Source organism: Pseudophryne corroboree, chromosome 8 (genome assembly GCF_028390025.1).
Source record: "Pseudophryne corroboree isolate aPseCor3 chromosome 8, aPseCor3.hap2, whole genome shotgun sequence".
Lineage (NCBI taxonomy): Eukaryota > Metazoa > Chordata > Amphibia > Anura > Myobatrachidae > Pseudophryne > Pseudophryne corroboree.
In genome coordinates, this window is record NC_086451.1 from 161,563,185 (window position 1) to 161,586,508 (window position 23,324).

The 23,324-nt window shown below is 44.8% G+C and overlaps 4 non-coding genes across 4 annotated transcripts; all 4 read left to right on the top strand.

Annotated features, from left to right (window-relative positions):
* The first annotated feature begins 21,387 nt into the window (after positions 1-21,387).
* LOC134950946 (U1 spliceosomal RNA) lies at positions 21,388-21,551 on the top strand. The gene has a single exon (XR_010183775.1). It is a non-coding gene; the product is annotated as a U1 spliceosomal RNA (small nuclear RNA).
* A 152-nt stretch (positions 21,552-21,703) lies between these two features.
* LOC134952264 (U1 spliceosomal RNA) lies at positions 21,704-21,866 on the top strand. The gene has a single exon (XR_010184826.1). It is a non-coding gene; the product is annotated as a U1 spliceosomal RNA (small nuclear RNA).
* Positions 21,867-22,536: 670 nt separating this feature from the next.
* Positions 22,537-22,700, top strand: LOC134951855 (U1 spliceosomal RNA). The gene has a single exon (XR_010184516.1). It is a non-coding gene; the product is annotated as a U1 spliceosomal RNA (small nuclear RNA).
* A 152-nt stretch (positions 22,701-22,852) lies between these two features.
* LOC134952353 (U1 spliceosomal RNA) lies at positions 22,853-23,015 on the top strand. Its single transcript, XR_010184897.1, has one exon. It is a non-coding gene; the product is annotated as a U1 spliceosomal RNA (small nuclear RNA).
* Positions 23,016-23,324: the final 309 nt, after the last annotated feature.

Genomic DNA, 23,324 nt, shown 5'->3' on the forward strand with positions numbered 1-23,324 from the left:
GTGGAGAGGCGCTGCAACAGGACAATACACCAACCTCGGAGCAAGGAACTGCGTCGGTCAGGAGGAGAACTATTTCAATAGCATAAAAAGGTTAGTGCGTCCCACCCTATGGACACCAGACTCATCAAGTCACTGTTGCCAGAGTCTCATACAATGACTCTGAACCTCTAAGCACACTATTTGACTGTCCACACCCTGCTGTGCCTATTACCCATCTCCTCCACCACCCTCAACACTGACCCACACATCATTCACCCACAAAGATACAATAAAGGTAGTTTGGATAAATTAGCTAAATGAAATGGATTTAACCAATTTATCTAAATGACCATTTTTGGATGTTTTCCAGTGTTTGTGAGCAAATGGTCAATTGTCATTTGCTGCCACATATTAGCATAATTTTGTTTCAACTAGAAAAAAAAAAAAATTGGACAGATAATCTAAGTATGGATCCAGTTTAAAGGTCCGTATTCACGGCCCGATTTTGGGGAGATGTGTGCTGAGCGAACTGCTCAGCACACATCTCTCCCCCCGCTCAGCACAGCGTGATGTGTGCTGAGCGTACGGGGGGTGGGGGGGCGCTCATTTCACCCCCTGTGTAGGGCATTCTGTGTGTATCCAGCTTAACAGGTGTGAGCATCATACAACTACTGACTTGCGAGTAACTATACAGCAGCTCCATACCTTGTGACTTGAAGAAACACCAGTTAACCCCGGGAATGCTGCAGTCAAAGCAACAATTCCTCTTCTTACATTCCGCTGCACTTATTGTGGGGTAGCCGCAATCCCTTCTGCTGTACGGTTCCACATTACATTGTTTCTTGTCACTTCCTGTTGATGCAGTAAGGAAACATCCAGGAATTACAGCAGCTTAGTTTTTTTTTTTTTAACTGGTGCAATTTAGCTAAAACAGCTAACAGGAAATTTCCACTTAAATGGTATTTTCTAATCTTATCTGACCATGACTAAGAATAAAGGATACACAAGATAAACTCTTATAGCTATGGACCTTATCCATGTTTAAGCTCCATCAAATCTGTAATCAATAGCACTACATGCTCCCACTCTACCACTGTACTGTATACTCTACCTGTGTTTTTAAGGTAAAAACACCATTTAACCCCAGTGACACTTGAATTAAAGCAGCAGCCTCTATAATAGCATTCTTTAGCATTAATCCCAGGAAATCTGCAATCTTCACACTCTTTGATAGCCACGCTACATTGCTGTTTACTTGGATGGAGCAGAGAGCACAACATCAGGACATAAGAAATATTACAATGCATGATAAGAAAGGTGTGAGCTCTACAGCAAGGCCTCTAACCCTTTGCCAGTGCCAAATACATAGGGCTTAACTCAGATCTGATCACAGCAGCAAATTTATTAGCTAAAACCATGTACACTGCAGGGGGGGGGGGGGGTGTATAATATGTGCAGAGAGAGTTAGATTTTGGTGCGGTGTGTTCAAACTGAAATCTAAATTGCAGTGTAAAAACTAAACAGCCAGTATTTACCCTGCACACAAACAATATAACCCACCTAAATCTCTCTGCAAATGTTATATCTGCCCCCCCCCCCATCCCTGCAGTGCACATGGTTTTGCCCACTAGCTAACAAATTTGCTGCATCTGGGAATTACAGCATCTTAATATTTCTTTTTACAGAAGGTTCAGCAAATTAAATTATTTAGTGAAATACTGTAATCATAACAGTTACAGGGATATTGTAGGTAGATTTATTGTCAGTGGATAAATGTAAAAATTAAACCCTTAGGCATAGTTCCCAAATGCTGTCATTGCAATCCAGATTTTAAGGATATCATGCTTGAGCACAGGTGACTTAATTAGAACTTCGGTCAATGTGAATTAACCATTGGACTCAACCATGGTTATCCTTAAAACCCAGGGGTCTATTTAAGATCGATCTTAATTGATGTTGGGCTTCCAGGTTGGAAAAAAAACACACATTTACTAACATTTTAAAATTTATATAAAAAATCATCTGTTCGTAAATGCAGTGCACATGGTTTTGCCCAACTGCTAACAAAAATCCTGCTGCGATCAACTCAGAATTACCCCCCATGGCCCTCATTCCGAGTTGTTCGCTCGCAAGCTGCTTTTAGCAGCATTGCACACGCTAAGCCGCCGCCTACTGGGAGTGAATCTTAGCATCTTAAAATTGCGAACGAAAGATTTGCAATATTGCGATAAGACATCTCTGTGCAGTTTCTGAGTAGCTCGAGACTTACTCTGCCAGTGCGATCAGTTCAGTGCTTGTCGTTCCTGGTTTGACGTCACAAACACACCCAGCGTTCGCCCAGACACTCCTCCGTTTCTCCAGCCATTACCGCGTTTTTCCCAGAAACGGTAGCATTTTTTCCCACACGCCCCTAAAACGGTCTGTTTCCGCCCAGAAACACCCACTTCCTGTCAATCACATTACGTTTACCAGAACGATGAAAAAACCGTGAGTAATATTCCTAACTGCATAGCAAATTTACTTGGCGCAGTCGCAGTGCGAACATTGCACATGCGCATTAAGCGGAAAATCGCTGCGATGCGAAGAAAATTACCGAGCGAACAACTCGGAATGACCACCTATGTGCACTGCAGGGAAGGCAGATTTAACATGTGCAGAGAGAGTTAGATTTGGGTGTGGTGTGTTCAATCTGCAATCTAATTTGCAGTGTAAAAATAAAGCAGTCAGTATTTACCCTGCACAGAAACAAAATAACTCACCCAAATCTAACTCTTTCTGCACATGTTATATCTGCCTCCCCTGCAGTACACATGGTTTTGCCCAACTGCAAACAAAATTCCTGCTGTGATCAACTTGGAATTACCCCCATCGAATTACCCCCATTTTCATACTGCTCGTGTATATAAGACATAGTTTGGATCGTAATACGCGTTACAACCGCAAAAACTATGAAGAGGATGGGGGCATATACGCAGGGTCCATCCTGTGCGTGTGCCTACATTTTCTCCGGGTGCCCCGGAGAAAATGCGAATGCCTCTGCCTCTCAATCAGTAGAGGGCGTACCTTCGCAGGTATATCGCGATCATGAGCCATGTCTCCCATTTTTGTCATTATAGGTGCTCTGTGAGCTGCTGGCCATGCCCCAGCCCCTCTGTCTCCCGTGAATAGACATTGAGGCTTATTCAGACCAGATCACTTCAATTTATTTTCACCCAGCGGGCAATCAGGTCTGCACTGCACATGCGTATGCGCCACAATGCGTAAGTGCGACGGTCCGGAGATCACAAGAAGATTGACAAGAAGAGGGTGTTTGTGTGGGTGGCAACTGAATGTTTCTAGGGAGTGTCCGGAAAAACACTGGAGGGACCCGGCGTTTTGTGGGAGGATTTGTGACGTCACCTCAATGGCTGAGTAAGTGCTGAGCTGTGCAGCTCTTGTGCACATGTGATCACACACCTGCACAGCAAATTTTCCCTTCCGCTGTAGGCGGCAACTACCTGATTACAGGGATGCAAAAAACACACCCTAGCGATCAGGTCTGAATTACCCACAATGTGCATATTTGCAGAGCAACAAGCTACAGGGAGCCTTCCACCCCCCCCCCCCTTCCCCATGACTATGGGACACTGCGGCCCCCACAGGGGGGGGGGGGGGTGTTTGGGTTAGCTGGACATTCCCAAAAAAAGTGACTGTCCTGCAAAAATTGGTATAGTTGGGAGGTATGTTCAAATACATTTATTGTTTTGCATGCAGGGTAAATACTGGCTTCTTTGACATTTAGCCACAAATGCTGCACAGCTGAATTACAGTATTACACTGCAATTAACAGTTATGCTAGGACATTCCCCCTCCCAAATCTACCTCTCTCTGCATGTTACATCTGTCCCACAGTGGCGTGCGGTGAGGTCAGTGGCTAGTGAGGCACTACAGCCATAATTTCCGCCGAATCCTGCCGATGACCCTTAGCCAATGCCCGCTACTGCCTCTGAGCCGATACCCGCTGCCACCGCCAATGGCTTACAAACTCTCCCACAATCAACTGACCCAGCCCTCCACCACTAATTTCTATCTCAGTCCGATGCCGCCAATGCCCGCTGCCTGCCTGCTCATTGTTCTTGTTATATATTATACATTTTTAAAGAAAAAAAAATGAGTGTTTGGGACTGGGAAGGGTGAGGGAGGAGGACATGAATGCAATTTTGTTGTCCAGGGCTTCCATTAACTTAAAGGAGAAGGGTCTGAATGGGTTACAAAAAAATGTGTGAGGTCCCCCCTCCTTAGTATAACCAGCCTCGGGCTCTTTGAGCCGGTCCTGGTTATTTAAATACTGGGGGAAAAATTGGACAGGGGTTCCCCGTATTTAGACAACCAGCACCGGGCTCTTAGAACGGTCCAGGTTCCAAAAATACGTGGGACAAAAGATGTAGGGGTCCCCCATATTTTTAAAACCAGCACCGGGCTCCACTAGCCAGAGAGATAATGCCACAGCCGGGGGACACTTTTATGTAGGTCCCTGCGGCCCTGGCATTACCCCTCCAACTAGTCACCCCTGGCCGGGGTTCCCTGGAGGAGTGGGGACCCCTTAAATCAAGAGGTTCCTCCCCTCGAGGCACCCAAGGGCCAGAGGTGAAGCCCGAGGCTGTCCCCAACACCCCTGGGTGGTGGGTGCCGGGCTGATAGCCATGTGTGTAAAAAAAAGAATATTTTTGTTGTTGTTGTGGAACTACAAGGCCCAGCAAGCCTCCCCCGCTTGCTGGTACTTGGAGAACCTCAAGTACCAGCAGGCGGGGAAATAACGGGCTTGCTGGTACCTGTAGTTCTACAACAACAAAAAATACCCAAATAAAAACACAAACACACACAGCGTGACAGTAAAATTATTGAGACAGGCTGTAGCATGTGGGTGCATGTAACCCTATAAAAGTGATGGATTGGGTGACTATTACAATACCCACTGTTGCTGTCTGAAAAATTATGGATTTATAGATTGCTCTGCCGAGACATGTTTTTTTCTAAAATGCACCACAGGTATGGATGGATAGTATACTTGACGACACAGAGGTAGGTAGAGCAGTGGCCTACTGTACCGTACTGCTATATATTATATTATTTATTATTATTATTATCCTTTATTTATATGGCGCCACAAGGGTTCCGCAGTGCCCAATTACAGAGTACATAAACAAATAATCAAACAGGAAAACAGCAACTTACAGTTGACGACAATATAGGACAAGTACAGGGTAAATAAACATAGCTACATCAGCAGATGACACTGGAATAAGTATCAGGTGGCAGAAGACTGCTGGATTTGGTGCAGCTGAAGATTATTAAAGTAAGAAAAGAGTAAGCACATGAGGGAAGAGGGCCCTGCTCGTGAGAGCTTACATTCTAAAAGGGAGGGGTAGACAGACAGGGGTGAGACAGATGGGGTACATAGAGAGCGTGGAACAGAGGTTTAGGATGAGATTTGGCTGGGTTTGGTGAAGAAGTGGGTCTTGAGAGCCCGTTTGAAGTTTTGTAGAGAGGTGGAGAGTCTGAGGGGGAGAGGTAGGGAATTCCAGAGAAGTGGTGCAGCACGTGAAAAATCTTGGAGGTAGGAGTGGGAGGAAGTAATCCGTAGGCAGGAGTCGGTGTGCATTAGCAGAGCGAAGAGGACGGGTGGGAGTGTAAAGCGAGATAAGATCAGAGATGTAGATGGGAGAGGAGTGGGTGAGGGCTTTGTAAGCAAGTGTGAGAAGCTTGAAATGGATTCTGAAAGGGAAGGGGAGCCAGTGAAGGACTAGTAAGAGAGGAGAGGTGGACGTAGTGCGTTTGGTGAGGAAAATGAGTCGGGAAGCAGCATTGAGGATAGATTGGAGTGGAGAGAGGTATTTGTCAGGAATGCCAGTCAGGAAGAGATTACAGCAGTCCAGTCTGGAGATGACCAGTGAGTGGATAAGAGTCTTAGTAGCATCCTGGGTCAGAAAGGGTCTGATCCTGGAAATATTTTTTAGATGAAAACGGCAGGTTTGTGAGAGGTGCTGAATGTGTGGTTTGAAGGAGAGGGAGGAGTCAAGGATTACTCCAAGACAGCGCACTTGGGGGGTAGAGGAGATAGTAGTGCCATCAATAGATAATGAGATTGTAGGAGGTGAGGTTATGCGGGAGGGAGGGAAGATGATCAGCTCGGTCTTAGACATGTTAAGTTTAAGAAAGAGCTGGGACATCCAGGAAGAGATAGCAGAGAGACAGTTGGAGATACGAGTGAGGAGAGTAGGGGAGAGGTCTGGAGAGGAAAGATAGATTTGAGTGTCATCAGCATAGAGATGATATTGGAAACCAAAAGAACTAATGAGCTTACTTAGTGAGGACGTATAGAGAGAGAAGAGAAGAGGACCAAGGACAGAACCTTGGGGTACCCCTACAGTTAGTGGAAGTGAGGGGGAGGTGGAGTCATGAGAGGAGACAGAGAATGAACGGTCAGAAAGGTAGGACGACAACCAAGAGAGGGCTGTGTTACGCAGACCAATGGAGTGAAGGATTTGCAGTAGGAGAGGATGGTCCACAGTGTCAAAAGCAGCAGAGAGATCAAGTAGAATAAGTAGAGAGTAGTGTCCCTTAGATTTAGCAGCATGGAGGTCATTGCATACTTTTGTAAGGGCAGTTTCAGTGGAGTGGAGAGGACGGAAGCCAGACTGGAATGGGTCAAGCAGTGAGTGTGAGGAAAGAAAGGAAGTAAGGCGGTTGTAGACAATACGCTCAAGGAGTTTGGAGGCAAAAGGGAGGAGAGAGATGGGTCGGTAGTTGGAGAGAGTGTTTGGATCAAGGGTAGGTTTTTTAAGAATAGGAGAGATGAGAGCGTGCTTGAAGGCAGAGGGGACAGTGCCTGATGAGAGGGAGAGATTGAGAAGGTGGGAAAGATGGGAAAAAGCAGAAGAAGAGAGGTGGCAAAGGAGGCGGGAGGGGATTGGGTCAAGTGGGGAGGTGGTGAGGGGACAGGAACGAATGAGGGCCATGACTTCCTCTCCAGATGCATGAGAGAAAGATGACAGAGTTGGTGCGAGGGATGGGGAGGGTTGGTAAGGGTTGGGAGAAGGCTGGTTACTGATAGTCTGATGTGATGTGATGTCCTGACGTATGGAGTCAATTTTGGATGTGAAGTAAGTGGCAAAGTCAAGAGCAGAGAGTGAGGAAGTGAGACGAGGTGGAGGTGGGCAGAGGAGTGAGTTGAGAGTGGCAAAGAGGCGCCGGGGGTTGGAAGACTGGGAGGAGATGAGGTTCTTGAAGTATGACTGTTTAGCAAGAGAAAGGGCAGCACTGAAGGATGAGAGCATAAGTTTGAAATGGAGGAAGTCTGCCTTAGAGCGTGATTTCCTCCAGTGTCGCTCAGCCGTACGTGAGCATTTTTGCAGATATCTGGTGCATTTGGTGTGCCAGGGTTGAGGTGTTAATTTGTGAGGGTGAATAGTGGTTGGTGGAGCAACAGAGTCAAGAGCAGAAGTAAGGGAAGCATTGTATGTGGAAGTGGCTTGTTCAGGGCATGAGAGAGAGAGAATAGGAGAGAGAAGTGAGTCAAACAGGGAGGAAAGGAATGTGGTGTCAATAGCTTCAATGTTACGCTTAGTGATGGTAGCCTTAGGAGGTAGAGATGGGGAAGTCGAGAGAGATAGGTTGAAGGAGAGCAGGTGGTGGTCAGAGAGGGGAAATGGGGAGTTGGAAAAATCAGAAATATCACAGCGGTGAGTGAAGACCAGATCCAGTGAGCTCCCATTCACATGGGAGGGTGAGGAGGTCCACTGGGAGAGACCAAGTGAAGAGGTGAGGTTAAGGAGTTTAGAGGCAGGGGATTGTGTGGGGATGTCAATAGGGATGTTGAAATCGCCTAGGATAATGGTGGGAATGTCAAAAGAGAGGAAGTGAGGAAGCCAGGAAGCAAAGTTGTCGATTAATTTGGAAGCAGTGCCAGGGGGGCGGTAAATGACAGCTACTCTAAGATGGACTGGTTGGAAGAGGCATATGGCGTGGACCTCAAATGTAGAGAATATAAGGGATGGTTCTGGTGGTATGAGTTGGTAGGAGTAACTAGAAGGTAAAAGGACCCCAACACCACCCCCATGGCGACCAACAGGTCGGGGTGTGTGTGTGAATGTAAGGCCCCCAGCAGAGAGAGCAGCAGCAGAAGTAGTGTCAGAGGGCGTAATCCAAGTTTCAGTAATGGCTAGTAGGTGTAGGGAGTTGGAAATGAAAAGGTCATGAGTGGGGACCAGTTTGTTATAAACAGATCTGGCATTCCAGAGAGCACAGGATAGGGGGTATGAGTTTGTGGGAGAGATGTGAATTAGATTTTCAGGGTTGCTGTAGCGATGAGGTGGGATTAAGTTTGAGGGCAGGGATGATGAGAGAGTAGTGATGGTACGGGTGCCTGAGCTAGGAGGGGAAACTGCAGGAGGTGGGCAGGGAGGGAGGTCAGTGTGATGTGGATGGGGGTGTGGGGAGGTGACAGGGAAGGGAGAGAGGGAGCAGGGCTGAGTTGTGGGGTAGCAGGACCATGGGGCAGAGGTGAATGAAAGTGGGGTAACAGGAAAGGTGGGGGAAGGAAACAGAGGGATGGAGGGGAGACAGAGGAGGGGAGAGAGGAGGAGGTGGAGGAGACTAGGGGGGAAGGCTAAAGATACATTATTAGGTAGACACTGAGTGATGTGGGGAGTATAAGAAAACATTGACATAGTGTTAAGTAGGTAAATAGGTTGAGGGAAAGTGGAAGTAGGAGAGGAGACTGTAAGGCAATCCGAGCAGAAGAATTGCAGAAATGCAGGTGAGAAAAGCAGTGTAGGCTCAAGGGGTGTAGATTTAGTATGAAATGAGTCAAAAGCGTAGATAAAGTGGGTGCAGAAAAGTATTTGGAGTGTAAGAAATGAAAGGATTGTGAGAGGTTTAAGAAGCAATGGTAATTATGTTAGATGTTTTAAGTGTTTGCAGGTAAAATTGCATTGGTGCAGCTGTGCTTAAAAAACAAAATTACAATAATACAGATACAGGCATTTGTAGGTGAAATGGATGGTTTATGAAATGTCCAAGTAAGGTAGTTCTGTGCTATGTAATCAGATGCAACAATCAGGAGGTGAGTGATCTGAGGAGTAAGTGACTCACATTTGTTATTAGTTCTTCAGTTTTCTTTGTTTTGTTAGATTGGTGTGCTTCTGTTTTCCTTCTTTTTCACTTCGATTGAACGCTGATTGAACACTGCTGTTATGTGTCAATTTTATCACGCTTTGATAAAAATGCACGCTTAGATCAATAAATGCACAGCCAAATGGCTTTGCACAGCCTACACCATTGGACTTAAGTAGAAGACTATTACAAGTGAAACCAATAATTGAAATCTGTAACCACACCCCACCCCCTCAAATGCCAGGCAATAAATTACCTTAAAAACAACAACCAGGCATTCCACAAAGATTAAACTGGGTCTATATCATTCAAAACTTTAAAAAAGTACTTCAAAATCACATACTATGCAATAATGTTTCAATTTGCATTACCCAGCAGAATTAGCTTTGCATATATAGATATAGTGCAGCAGAATATATTGGTGGTTGTAGTCAATTGTAATTACCTGTAGGTGACAAGAAGAGAAGAAACGTCAATTCACAATCGATATCAGCTGAAGATAAATTAATGCTGATTGAACACTGCTGTTATGTGTCAATTTTATCACGCTTTGATAAAAATGCACGCTTAGATCAATAAATGCACAGCCAAACGGCTTTGCACAGCCTACACCATTGGACTTAAGTAGAAGACTATTACAAGTGAAACCAATAATTGAAATCTGTAACCCCACCCCCTCAAATGCCAGGCAATAAATTACCGTAAAAACAACAACCAGGCATTCCACAAAGATTAAACTGGGTCTATATCATTCAAAACTTTAAAAAAGTACTTCAAAATCACATACTATGCAATAATGTTTCAATTTGCATAACCCAGCAGAATTAGCTTTGCATATATAGATATAGTGCAGCATAATATATTGGTGGTTGTAGTCAATTGTAATTACCTGTAGGTGACAAGAAGAGAAGAAACGTCAATTCACAATCAATATCAGCTGAAGATAAATTAACGCTGATTGAACGCTGCTGTTATGTGTCAATTTTATCACGCTTTGATAAAAATGCACGCTTAGATCAATAAATGCACAGCCAAACGGCTTTGCACAGCCTACACCATTGGACTTAAGTAGAAGACTATTACAAGTGAAACCAATAATTGAAATCTGTAACCACACCCCACCCCCTCAAATGCCAGGCAATAAATTACCTTAAAAACAACAACCAGGCATTCCACAAAGATTAAACTGGGTCTATATCATTCAAAACTTTAAAAAAGTACTTCAAAATCACATACTATGCAATAATGTTTCAATTTGCATTACCCAGCAGAATTAGCTTTGCATATATAGATATAGTGCAGCAGAATATATTGGTGGTTGTAGTCAATTGTAATTACCTGTAGGTGACAAGAAGAGAAGAAACGTCAATTCACAATCGATATCAGCTGAAGATAAATTAATGCTGATTGAACACTGCTGTTATGTGTCAATTTTATCACGCTTTGATAAAAATGCACGCTTAGATCAATAAATGCACAGCCAAACGGCTTTGCACAGCCTACACCATTGGACTTAAGTAGAAGACTATTACAAGTGAAACCAATAATTGAAATCTGTAACCACACCCCACCCCCTCAAATGCCAGGCAATAAATTACCATAAAAACAACAACCAGGCATTCCACAAAGATTAAACTGGGTCTATATCATTCAAAACTTTAAAAAAGTACTTCAAAATCACATACTATGCAATAATGTTTAAATTTGCATAACCCAGCAGAATTAGCTTTGCATATATAGATATAGTGCAGCAGAATATATTGGTGGTTGTAGTCAATTGTAATTACCTGTAGGTGACAAGAAGAGAAGAAACGTCAATTCACAATCAATATCAGCTGAAGATAAATTAACGCTGATTGAACGCTGCTGTTATGTGTCAATTTTATCACGCTTTGATAAAAATGCACGCTTAGATCAATAAATGCACAGCCAAACGGCTTTGCACAGCCTACACCATTGGACTTAAGTAGAAGACTATTACAAGTGAAACCAATAATTGAAATCTGTAACCACACCCCACCCCCTCAAATGCCAGGCAATAAATTACCTTAAAAACAACAACCAGGCATTCCACAAAGATTAAACTGGGTCTATATCATTCAAAACTTTAAAAAAGTACTTCAAAATCACATACTATGCAATAATGTTTCAATTTGCATTACCCAGCAGAATTAGCTTTGCATATATAGATATAGTGCAGCAGAATATATTGGTGGTTGTAGTCAATTGTAATTACTCAGCAGAATTAGCTTTGCATATATAGATATAGTGCAGCAGAATATATTGGTGGTTGTAGTCAATTGTAATTACCCAGCAGAATTAGCTTTGCAAATATAGATATAGTGCAGCAGAATATATTGGTGGTTGTAGTCAGTTGTAATTACCCAGCAGAATTAGCTTTGCATATATATAGTGCAGCAGAATATATTGGTGGTTGTAGTCAATTGTAATTACCCAGCAGCAGCTCTACTGCACTCAACATCACCAGTGCTCACAATATATATAATGCTATATACTATGCCATAGTGGTGCTTACTATATAACACCTCCTACTGCGTTCCCCCTGGCAATGAGCATGACACCCAGAGAGTGAAACCCCTGGCAATGAGCATGACACCCAGCACGTGAAACTCTTGGCATTGAGCAGTTTTTGTAAAAGTAATTAGAAGCTTTACTGTAGGGCATAGTGTATCACAGATATTGTGGTGAGTGACATAATATGTTCCAAAGGGCATTAATGTGTGGGGCTTAACATGGTGGAAATTACTGTACTTTTTTCCCTGTGGTGGCCGAGGTCTGTTGGTGCAGGGTCAAGAACTGGGGTGTAAGGTAGTCTTTGCCTGCAAGGCTACGCCCATTTTATGGAGACCATACCCATTTTTGCGAGGTCACGCCCCCCCATCCCGTCCGGAGCGCTCACGCAAATATAGTTTTTTTTATATATATATATATATGGGGGAGGGGCACAATTTTTAATGCCAATGGTGGCGGGGGGCACGCATTTGAAGCCAAATTGTTTAGAAACACCCCTGCAAGAAAATATCTGCAAATCCAATGTTACCATAAGTGTGGCATATACCCGCGCTTGCTCGCGGGGTGAGAACATCTCCCTAATTGAATTCAGCGATATGAATAGAGGTTGTGCAGCAGCCACAGAAAGGGTTAATCTCTGCAACTTGTCACTAAATTACATTGTTGCAATTTTAGCTGGGAGCTGCAATAATTACTCTAATATATAACACAGCCAACACTTCTATATTCACACAATATACTGCATGGTGAATATAGAAGTGGTGCTTACTAAACAGCACCTCCTACTGCATTCCACATCACCGCTGGTCACACTCATATCAGGCCCATAATGCTGTATCCTCTCTTCTGACATTCCCACCATTATCCTAGGCGATTTCAACATCCCTATTGACATCCCCACACAATCCCCTGCCTCTAAACTCCTTAACCTCACCTCTTCACTTGGTCTCTCCCAGTGGACCTCCTCACCCTCCCATGTGAATGGGAGCTCACTGGATCTGGTCTTCACTCACCGCTGTGATATTTCTGATTTTTCCAACTCCCCATTTCCCCTCTCTGATCACCACCTGCTCTCCTTCAACCTATCTCTCTCGACTTCCCCATCTCTACCTCCTAAGGCTACCATCACTAAGCGTAACATTGAAGCTATTGACACCACATTCCTTTCCTCCCTGTTTGACTCACTTCTCTCTCCTATTCTCTCTCTCTCATGCCCTGAACAAGCCACTTCCACATACAATGCTTCCCTTACTTCTGCTCTTGACTCTGTTGCTCCACCAACCACTATTCACCCTCACAAATTAACACCTCAACCCTGGCACACCAAATGCACCAGATATCTGCAAAAATGCTCACGTACGGCTGAGCGACACTGGAGGAAATCACGCTCTAAGGCAGACTTCCTCCATTTCAAACTTATGCTCTCATCCTTCAGTGCTGCCCTTTCTCTTGCTAAACAGTCATACTTCAAGAACCTCATCTCCTCCCAGTCTTCCAACCCCCGGCGCCTCTTTGCCACTCTCAACTCACTCCTCTGCCCACCTCCACCTCGTCTCCCTTCCTCACTCTCTGCTCTTGACTTTGCCACTTACTTCACATCCAAAATTGACTCCATACGTCAGGACATCACATCACACCAGACTATCAGTAACCAGCCTTCTCCCAACCCTTACGAACCCTCCCCATCCCTCGCACCAACTCTGTCATCTTTCTCCCATGCATCTGGAGAGGAAGTCATGGCCCTCATTCGTTCCTGTCCCCTCACCACCTCCCCACTTGACCCAATCCCCTCCCGCCTCCTTTGCCACCTCTCTTCTTCTGCTTTTTCCCATCTTTCCCACCTTCTCAATCTCTCCCTCTCATCAGGCACTGTCCCCTCTGCCTTCAAGCACGCTCTCATCTCTCCTATTCTTAAAAAACCTACCCTTGATCCAAACACTCTCTCCAACTACCGACCCATCTCTCTCCTCCATTTTGCCTCCAAACTCCTTGAGCGTATTGTCTACAACCGCCTTACTTCCTTTCTTTCCTCACACTCACTGCTTGACCCATTCCAGTCTGGCTTCCGTCCTCTCCACTCCACTGAAACTGCCCTTACAAAAGTATGCAATGACCTCCATGCTGCTAAATCTAAGGGACACTACTCTCTACTTATTCTACTTGATCTCTCTGCTGCTTTTGACACTGTGGACCATCCTCTCCTACTGCAAATCCTTCACTCCATTGGTCTGCGTAACACAGCCCTCTCTTGGTTGTCGTCCTACCTTTCTGACCGTTCATTCTCTGTCTCCTCTCATGACTCCACCTCCCCCTCACTTCCACTAACTGTAGGGGTACCCCAAGGTTCTGTCCTTGGTCCTCTTCTCTTCTCTCTCTATACGTCCTCACTAAGTAAGCTCATTAGTTCTTTTGGTTTCCAATATCATCTCTATGCTGATGACACTCAAATCTATCTTTCCTCTCCAGACCTCTCCCCTACTCTCCTCACTCGTATCTCCAACTGTCTCTCTGCTATCTCTTCCTGGATGTCCCAGCTCTTTCTTAAACTTAACATGTCTAAGACCGAGCTGATCATCTTCCCTCCCTCCCGCATAACCTCACCTCTTACAATCTCATTATCTATTGATGGCACTACTATCTCCTCTACCCCCCAAGTGCGCTGTCTTGGAGTAATCCTTGACTCCTCCTTCTCCTTCAAACCACACATTCAGCACCTCTCACAAACCTGCCGTTTTCATCTAAAAAATATTTCCAGGATCAGACCCTTTCTGACCCAGGATGCTACTAAGACTCTTATCCACTCACTGGTCATCTCCAGACTGGACTGCTGTAATCTCTTCCTGACTGGCATTCCTGACAAATACCTCTCTCCACTCCAATCTATCTTCAATGCTGCTTCCCGGCTCATTTTCCTCACCAAACGCACTACGTCCACCTCTCCTCTCTTACTAGTCCTTCACTGGCTCCCCTTCCCTTTCAGAATCCATTTCAAGCTTCTCACACTTGCTTACAAAGCCCTCACCCACTCCTCTCCCATCTACATCTCTGATCTTATCTCGCTTTACACTCCCACCCGTCCTCTTCGCTCTGCTAATGCACACCGACTCCTGCCTACGGATTACTTCCTCCCACTCCTACCTCCAAGATTTTCCACGTGCTGCACCACTTCTCTGGAATTCCCTACCTCTCCCCCGCAGACTCTCCACCTCTCTACAAAACTTCAAACGGGCTCTCAAGACCCAATTCTTCACCAAACCCAGCCAAATCTCATCCTAAACCTCTGTTCCACGCTCTCTATGTACCCCATCTGTCTCACCCCTGTCTGTCTACCCCTCCCTTTTAGAATGTAAGCTCTCACGAGCAGGGCCCTCTTCCCTCATGTGCTTACTCTTTTCTTACTTTAATAATCTTCAGCTGCACCAAATCCAGCAGTCTTCTGCCACCTTATACTTATTCCAGTGTCATCTGCTGATGTAGCTATGTTTATTTACCCTGTACTTGTCCTATATTGTCGTCAACTGTAAGTTGCTGTTTTCCTGTTTGATTATTTGTTTATGTACTCTGTAATTGGGCACTGCGGAACCCTTGTGGCGCCATATAAATAAAGGATAATAATAATAATAAATAATATAATATATAGCAGTACGGTACAGTAGGCCACTGCTCTACCTACCTCTGTGTCGTCAAGTATACTATCCATCCATACCTGTGGTGCATTTTAGAAAAAAACATGTCTCGGCAGAGCAATCTATAAATCCATAATTTTTCAGACAGCAACAGTGGGTATTGTAATAGTCACCCAATCCATCACTTTTATAGGGTTACATGCACCCACATGCTACAGCCTGTCTCAATAATTTTACTGTCACGCTGTGTGTGTTTGTGTTTTTATTTTGATTAAAAGACTGCTTTTTCAATCCAATATCTGAAAACAATCAATGTTTATCTTTGATGGCAATAGAAGTGGTATGATATTTGCTGCTTTTGAAAGGCAATATCTGATATGTCCCCTATCTGGGAACCATATATTAAATGGCTTTTCAGAAAAGGAAGATGGTAGAAGAGCTTTCAGTACTTGTTGGACCGATGCACATTTCCTATTCTAGCCTCCAAAAACAGATTCAGTTGCATTTTCCAGTGTGTTTTAAATGCGCCTTTGCAAATGTCTTACATCGACAAACTTATTTAGTACTTTTTTGCAAATAGGGTTACATTGTTGCAACATTGTGTTCCCTAATTGCTTGATTTTTTAAATGCAACAATTGATAAAGACACCTGATAACTGCTCTGTGGAGTCTTATTTTGCGTCTACTTCTTATCTACATTTAATTCCCTACCTCTAATCAAGGCATTTTTAAATGCTGGGGGCTGCCAGGACGTGAGGCCTACCTAGACTTTAGATCTGAATTTGAATGTACTTGTGAACTAACTTAATTTCCTACTTCTAAATTCATTCCTAAATTCACTACTTACATGAATCCTGTAGTTGGGCATTTTGGGACTTCGATTGTGGGCATTGTTTTGTGTCCAGACCAGCAGCAGGTGGTGTGCATTTGCTGGAAAGGCATCGAAGACCTCCGATATGCTGCATCTCCTGATGTGTGTCTACCTCAAGTGTCTGTCAGCAAATGCCTGCTAGACACCCCATTCCAAGCTGATTGTGACATCACGGTACATGCATCATAGAACAGGCATGCTAGAACATGGGTCTTCAACCTGCGACCCTCCAGCTGCTGTGGAACTACACATCCCAGCATGCCCTGCCTCAGTTTTACCATACCTTAATAGCAAAACTGTGGCAGGGCATGCTGGGATGTGTAGTTTCACAGCAGCTGGAGGGCCACAGGATGAAGACCCATGTGCTAGAGCCAAGCCGCAGGTACATTGAATGCTAGCAAGATGAATGTTTAAATCCTTTTTGTTCCGCAGCATTCCAATGCGGAAGATTCCATGGAACCAGAGATCCTTCCATTGAGAAGGACATGCTGCCTGGATGACTACACTGTGCAAATTAAATCACGGAGCCAGTTGGTTTGTGGGTGGCTCTGGTGACTGGGTGGTTGGGTGGGTGGTGTGTCGGAGGTGGAGCACATGCAAATGATTGTGTATCATCCAGCTAGTGAGAGAGAAAACTCATGCAGGAGTGTGCCTGCCTGTCAGTGGGTTATGCACCTTGCCAGACGTCAAATCTACATAGAGCAGCTGGAGGGGACAAGAGCAGGTTTGCAAAATATAGATAGAAGAGCATATATGCTGGCACATTCTCCATGATTGTGTCAGCTTATGTTTTGGTGCACTGCACTTTCCTCCAATAAGTTTTAGCCATTTTTTTTAAGCTCAAGTGTAGTTGCTTCTCGGCCTTTTGGCTGTGATCTTGTATCGTGGTTGAAGGGTCTGCTGGAGGGAGGGATTGTTTTCTTCATTGGCGAAAGACCAAAGATATTCCAGGATGGAAGGCTTGGGAACACTATCCGTTTTTCAGTTGTGGAAGAGCACAGAGGTCGGATTGGACTACATTCTATAGTAAAGGATACCTTTCTATTTATTGCCCCTCCCCTTATATGTGTCTGTGTTAAAATAAAGCTTCGGTCTTGTGATTCCCTCACCCTCTTACACTCCACACACATAGCCTTATTAACTGTTGTATTATTGTATAGTTTAAATGTATAGTGCAGTTCATGATTTATAGTGTAGGCTGGCCTGTGCTGTAGTTCTTGAACTGTACTATACCGACAGCATTTGTATTGTGTTTTGGCTGTGCTGCAACACAGTACTTATGTGTGTAATGTTTATGTATGTTTTTTTGCTTCTTTATGTCAATAAAGACTGCTTTTTCAATCCAATATCTGAAAACAATCAATGTTTATCTTTGATGGCAATAGAAGTGGTATGATATTTGCTGCTTTTGAAAGGCAATATCTGATATGTCCCCTATCTGGGAACCATATATTAAATGGCTTTTCAGAAAAGGATGATGGTAGAAGAGCTTTCAGTACTTGTTGGACCGATGCACATTTCCTATTCTAGCCTCCAAAAACAGATTCAGTTGCATTTTCCAGTGTGTTTTAAATGCGCCTTTGCAAATGTCTTACATCGACAAACTTATTTAGTACTATTTTGCAAATAGGGTTACATTGTTGCAACATTGTGTTCCCTAATTGCTTGATTTTTTAAATGCAACAATTGATAAAGACACCTGATAACTGCTCTGTGGAGTCTTATTTTGCGTCTACTTCTTATCTACATTTAATTCCCTACCTCTAATCAAGGCATTTTTAAATGCTGGGGGCTGCCAGGACGTGAGGCCTACCTAGACTTTAGATCTGAATTTGAATGTACTTGTGAACTAACTTAATTTCCTACTTCTAAATTCATTCCTAAATTCACTACTTACATGAATCCTGTAGTTGGGCATTTTGGGACTTCGATTGTGGGCATTGTTTTGTGTCCAGACCAGCAGCAGGTGGTGTGCATTTGCTGGAAAGGCATCGAAGACCTCCGATATGCTGCATCTCCTGATGTGTGTCTACCTCAAGTGGCTGTCAGCAAATGCCTGCTAGATACCCCATTCCAAGCTGATTGTGACATCACGGAACATGCATCATAGAACAGGCATGCTAGAACATGGGTCTTCAACCTGCGACCCTCCAGCTGCTGTGGAACTACACATCCCAGCATGCCCTGCCTCAGTTTTAGCATACCTTAATAGCAAAACTGTAGCAGGGCATGCTGGGATGTGTAGTTTCACAGCAGCTGGAGGGCCACAGGATGAAGACCCATGTGCTAGAGCCAAGCCGCAGGTACATTGAATGCTAGCAAGATGAATGTTTAAATCCTTTTTGTTCCGCAGCATTCCAATGCGGAAGATTCCATGGAACCAGAGATTATTCCATTGAGAAGGACATGCTGCCTGGATGACTGCACTGTGCAAATTAAGTCACGGAGCCAGTTGGCTTGTGGGTGGCTCTGGTGACTGGGTGGTTGGGTGGGCGGTGTGTCGGAGGTGGAGCACATGCAAATGAATGTGTATCATCCAGCTAGTGAGAGGGAAAACTCATGCAGGAGTGTGCCTGCTTGTCAGTGGGTTATGCACCTTGCCAGACGTCAAATCTACATGGAGCAGCTGGAGGGGACAAGAGCAGGTTTGCAAAATATAGATAGAAGAGCATATATGCTGGCGCATTCTCCATGATTGTGTCAGCTTATGTTTTGGTGCACTGCACTTTCCTCCACTAAGTTTTAGCTATTTTGGTTAAACGCAAGTGTAGTTGCTTCTCGCCCTTTTGGCTGTGATCTTGTATCGTGGTTGAAGAGTCTGCTGGAGGGATTGTTTTCTTCATTGGCGAGAGACTGAAGATATTCCAGGATGGAAGGCTTGGAAACACTATCCGTTTTTAAGTTGTGGAAGAGTTGAAAGACCGGATTGAATTACATTCTATAGTAAAGGATATCTTTGTATTTATTAATCCTCCCTTTATATGTGTCTGTCTTTCAATAAAGCTTCGGGCTTGTGATTCCCTCACCCTCTTACACTCCACACCCATAGCCTTATTAACTGTTGTATTATTGTATTGTTTAAATGTATAGTGCAGTTCATGATTTATAGTGTAGGCTGGCCTGTGCTGTAGTTCTTGAACTGTACTATACCGACAGCATTTGTATTGTGTTTTATCTGTGCTGCAACACAGTACTTATGTGTGTAATGTTTATGTATGTTTTTTTGCTTCTTTATGTCAATAAAGACTGCTTTTTCAATCCAATATCTGAAAACAATCAATGTTTATCTTTGATGGCAATAGAAGTGGTATGATATTTGCTGCTTTTGAAAGGCAATATCTGATATGTCCCCTATCTGGAAACCATATATTAAATGGCTTTTCAGAAAAGGGAGATGGTAGAAGAGCTTTCAGTACTTGTAGGACCGATGCACATTTCCTATTCTAGCCTCCAAAAACAGATTCAGTTGCATTTTCCAGCGTGTTTTGGATGCGCCTTTGCAAATGTCTTACATCGACAAACTTATTTAGTACTATTTTGCAAATAGGGTTACATTGTTGCAACATTGTGTTCCCTAATTGCTTGATTTTTTAAATGCAACAATTGATAAAGACACCTGATAACTGCTCTGTGGAGTCTTATTTTGTGTCTACTTTTTATCTACATTTAATTCTCTACTTCTAATCAAGGCATTTTTAAGTGCTGGGGGCTGCCAGGACGTGAGGCCTACCTAGACTTTAGATCTGAATTTGAATGTACTTGTGAACTAACTTAATTTCCTACTTCTAAATTCATTCCTAAATTCACTACTTACATGAATCCTGTAGTTGGGCATTTTGGGACTTCGATTGTGGGCATTGTTTTGTGTCCAGACCAGCAGCAGGTGGTGTGCATTTGCTGGAAAGGCATCGAAGACCTCCGATATGCTGCATCTCCCTCAAGTGGCTGTCGGCAAATGCCTGCTAGACACCCCATTTCAAGCTGATTGTGACATCACGGTACATGCATCATAGAACAGGCATGCTAGAACATGGGTCTTCAACCTGCGACCCTCCAGCTGCTGTGGAACTACACATCCCAGCATGCCCTGCCTCAGTTTTAACATACCTTAATAGCAAAACTGTGGCAGGGCATGCTGGGATGTGTAGTTTCACAGCAGCTGGAGGGCCACAGGATGAAGACACATGTGCTAAAGCCAAGCCGCAGGTACATTGAATGCTAGCAAGCTGAATATTTAAATCCTTTTTATTCCGCAGCATTCCAATGTGGAAGATTCCATGGAACCAGAGATCCTTCCATTGAGAAGGACATGCTGCCTGGATGACTACACTGTGCAAATTAAATCACGGAGCCAGTTGGCTTGTGGGTGGCTCTGGTCACTGGGTGGTTGGGTGGGTGGTGTGTCGGAGGTGGAGCACATGCAAATGATTGTGTATCATCCAGCTAGTGAGAGAGAAAACTCATGCAGGAGTGTGCCTGCTTGTCAGTGGGTTATGCACCTTTCCAGACGTCAAATCTACATGGAGCAGCTGGAGAGGACAAGAGCAGGTTTGCAAAATATAGACAGAAGAGCTCTCCAGCCTAATTTGCTGTCTGTTTCCACTTCTCTTTTCTTGAGCCGCTCCCTTCTATGCCCTAGCGCACTATCCTGACTTCTCCCATCTGCTTACTTTGTGCCTTCCAACGCACAATGCGAACTACAGGTAGTGCTGCAGGGCCCACACCCTTTTACTTGCCATACAGAGCAGCTCTGGAGCTGTTACAGTGCCCAGCTTCTGCAAGAAATCAGCTTGAATGCTTCAGGGGCTGGGGCATAGCCAACATGAGCCCCACACCGAAGGAGGGTGGAGGTGTTTAATGCGAACTAGGGGTCATCCAAGCACCGCAAAAGGCCGCCATGCCCTGCACGCCCCTTTTCTCTTTTCATATGCAGACGAGGGTTGAAGCCAACTTTGACCCACTGCTTGGATGACATCACCATATGCAAATCCATCTGCTGCAGGCCTTCCCCCAGGAATGCTTGCACTAGTTGTTGCATTTGGTTTGTTGTTTGGGGGTGCTTCAGTATTAGGCAGCCTTCTGCCCTCCCATGTTCATCTGAAAATATGTGTTCTCCCTGCAGTTGTTGTCCCCAGATGAGAGTTCCCTTGTGCTGCCTCAGTTGAATCTTCTTTACTTGACAGAGATGTGCCTGAGCAGCGGCCCTCCCCAGCCCTATCCTAAATCATACTTATTTTGCATAGGAGATACCATGGTCATGAAGATTGTTCTCCCAGGGTGAGGTTCATTCATTGCATTCTGGTTATGCTGACCCCTGTGATTTCCCCAAATGTGGGAAACTTGACTGCATTATTTGTGGTAGTGGGGGACTGTGTCTGTGCTTTCCTCTGGTCAGCTCTGGTAAAAGTCAGATTTCTTTGTCTCAGATCTTCCTCTAGCCTTGTTCTTCTTTCGAGAGTTCCCTTGTGCTGACTCAGTTGGATCTCCTTCACTTGACAGAGAAGTGCCCGAGCAGCGACCCTACCCAGCTCTAGCCCAACTCCTACTTACCTGCCAGGTGAGATACTATGATCATGAAGGTGCTTCTCCCAGGGCAAGGCTCACCCATTGCACTCTGGGTGTGCTGCTCTTGCGATTTCCCCAAATGTGGGAAACTTGACTGCATAATTTGTGTTTCCCCTGGTCGGCTCTCGTATAATTCAGATCTCTTTGTCTCAGGTCTCTCTCCAGCCTAGTTTGCTGTCTGTTTCCACTTCTCTTTTCTTGAGCCGCTCCCTTCTATGCCCTTGCGCACTATTATGACCTCTCCTGTCTGCTTACTTTGTGCCTTCCAACGTCAATGCAAACTACAGGTAGTGCTGCAGGGCCCACACCCTTTTACATGCTTTACAGAGCAGCTCTGGAGCTGTTACAGTGCCCAGCTGCTGCAAGAAATCAGCTTGAATGCTTCAGGGGCTGGGGCATAGCCAACATGAGCCCCACACCGAAGGAGGGTGGAGGTGTTTAATGTGAATTAGGGGTCATCCAAGCGCCGCAAAAGGCCGCCATGCCCTGCACATCCCTTTTTTCTTTTCATATGCAGACGAGGGTTGAAGCCAACTTTGACCCACTGCTTGGATGACATCACCATATGCAAATCCATCTGCTGCAGGCCTTCCCCCAGGAATGCTTGCACTAGTTGTTGCATTTGGTTTGTTGTTTGGGGGTGCTTCAGTATTAGGCAGCCTTCTGCCCTCCCATGTTCATCTGAAAATATGTGTTCTCCCTGCAGTTGTTGTCCCCAGATGAGAGTTCCCTTGTGCTGCCTCAGTTGAATCTCCTTTACTTGACAGAGATGTGCCTGAGCAGCGGCCCTCCCCAGCCCTATCCCAAATCATACTTATTTTGCATAGGAGATATCATGGTAATGAAGACTGTTATCCCAGGGTGAGGTTCATTCATTGCATTCTGGGTATGCTGACCCCTGTGATTTCCCCAAATGTGGGAAACTCGACTTCATTATTTGTGGTAGTGGGGGACTGTGTTTGTGCTTTCCTCTGGTCAGCTCTGGTAAAAGTCAGATTTATTTGTCTCAGATCTTCCTCTAGCCTTGTTCTTCTTTCGAGAGTTCCCTTGTGCTGACTCAGTTGGATCTCCTTCACTTGACAGAGAAGTGCCCGAGCAGCGACCCTACCCAGCTCTAGCCCAACTCCTACTTACCTGCCAGGTGAGATACTATGATCATGAAGGTGCTTCTCCCAGGGCAAGGCTCACCCATTGCACTCTGGGTGTGCTGCTCTTGCGATTTCCCCAAATGTGGGAAACTTGACTGCATAATTTGTGTTTCCACTGGTCGGCTTTCATATAATTCAGATCTCTTTGTCTCAGGTCTTTCTCCAGCCTAGTTTGCAGTCTGTTTCCACTTCTTTTTTTTAAGCCCCTCCCTTCTATACCCTTGTGCACTATCCTGACTTCTCCTCCTGTCTGCTTACTTTGTGCCTTCCAATGCACAATGCAAACTACAGGTAGTGCTGCAGGGCCCACAAACTTTTACTTGCATTACAGAGCAGCTCTGGAGCTGTTACAGTGCCAAGTTGCTGCAAGAAATCAGCTTGAATGCTTCAGGGGCTGGGGCATTGCCAACATGAGCCCCACACCGAAGGAGGGTGGGGGTGTTTAATGCG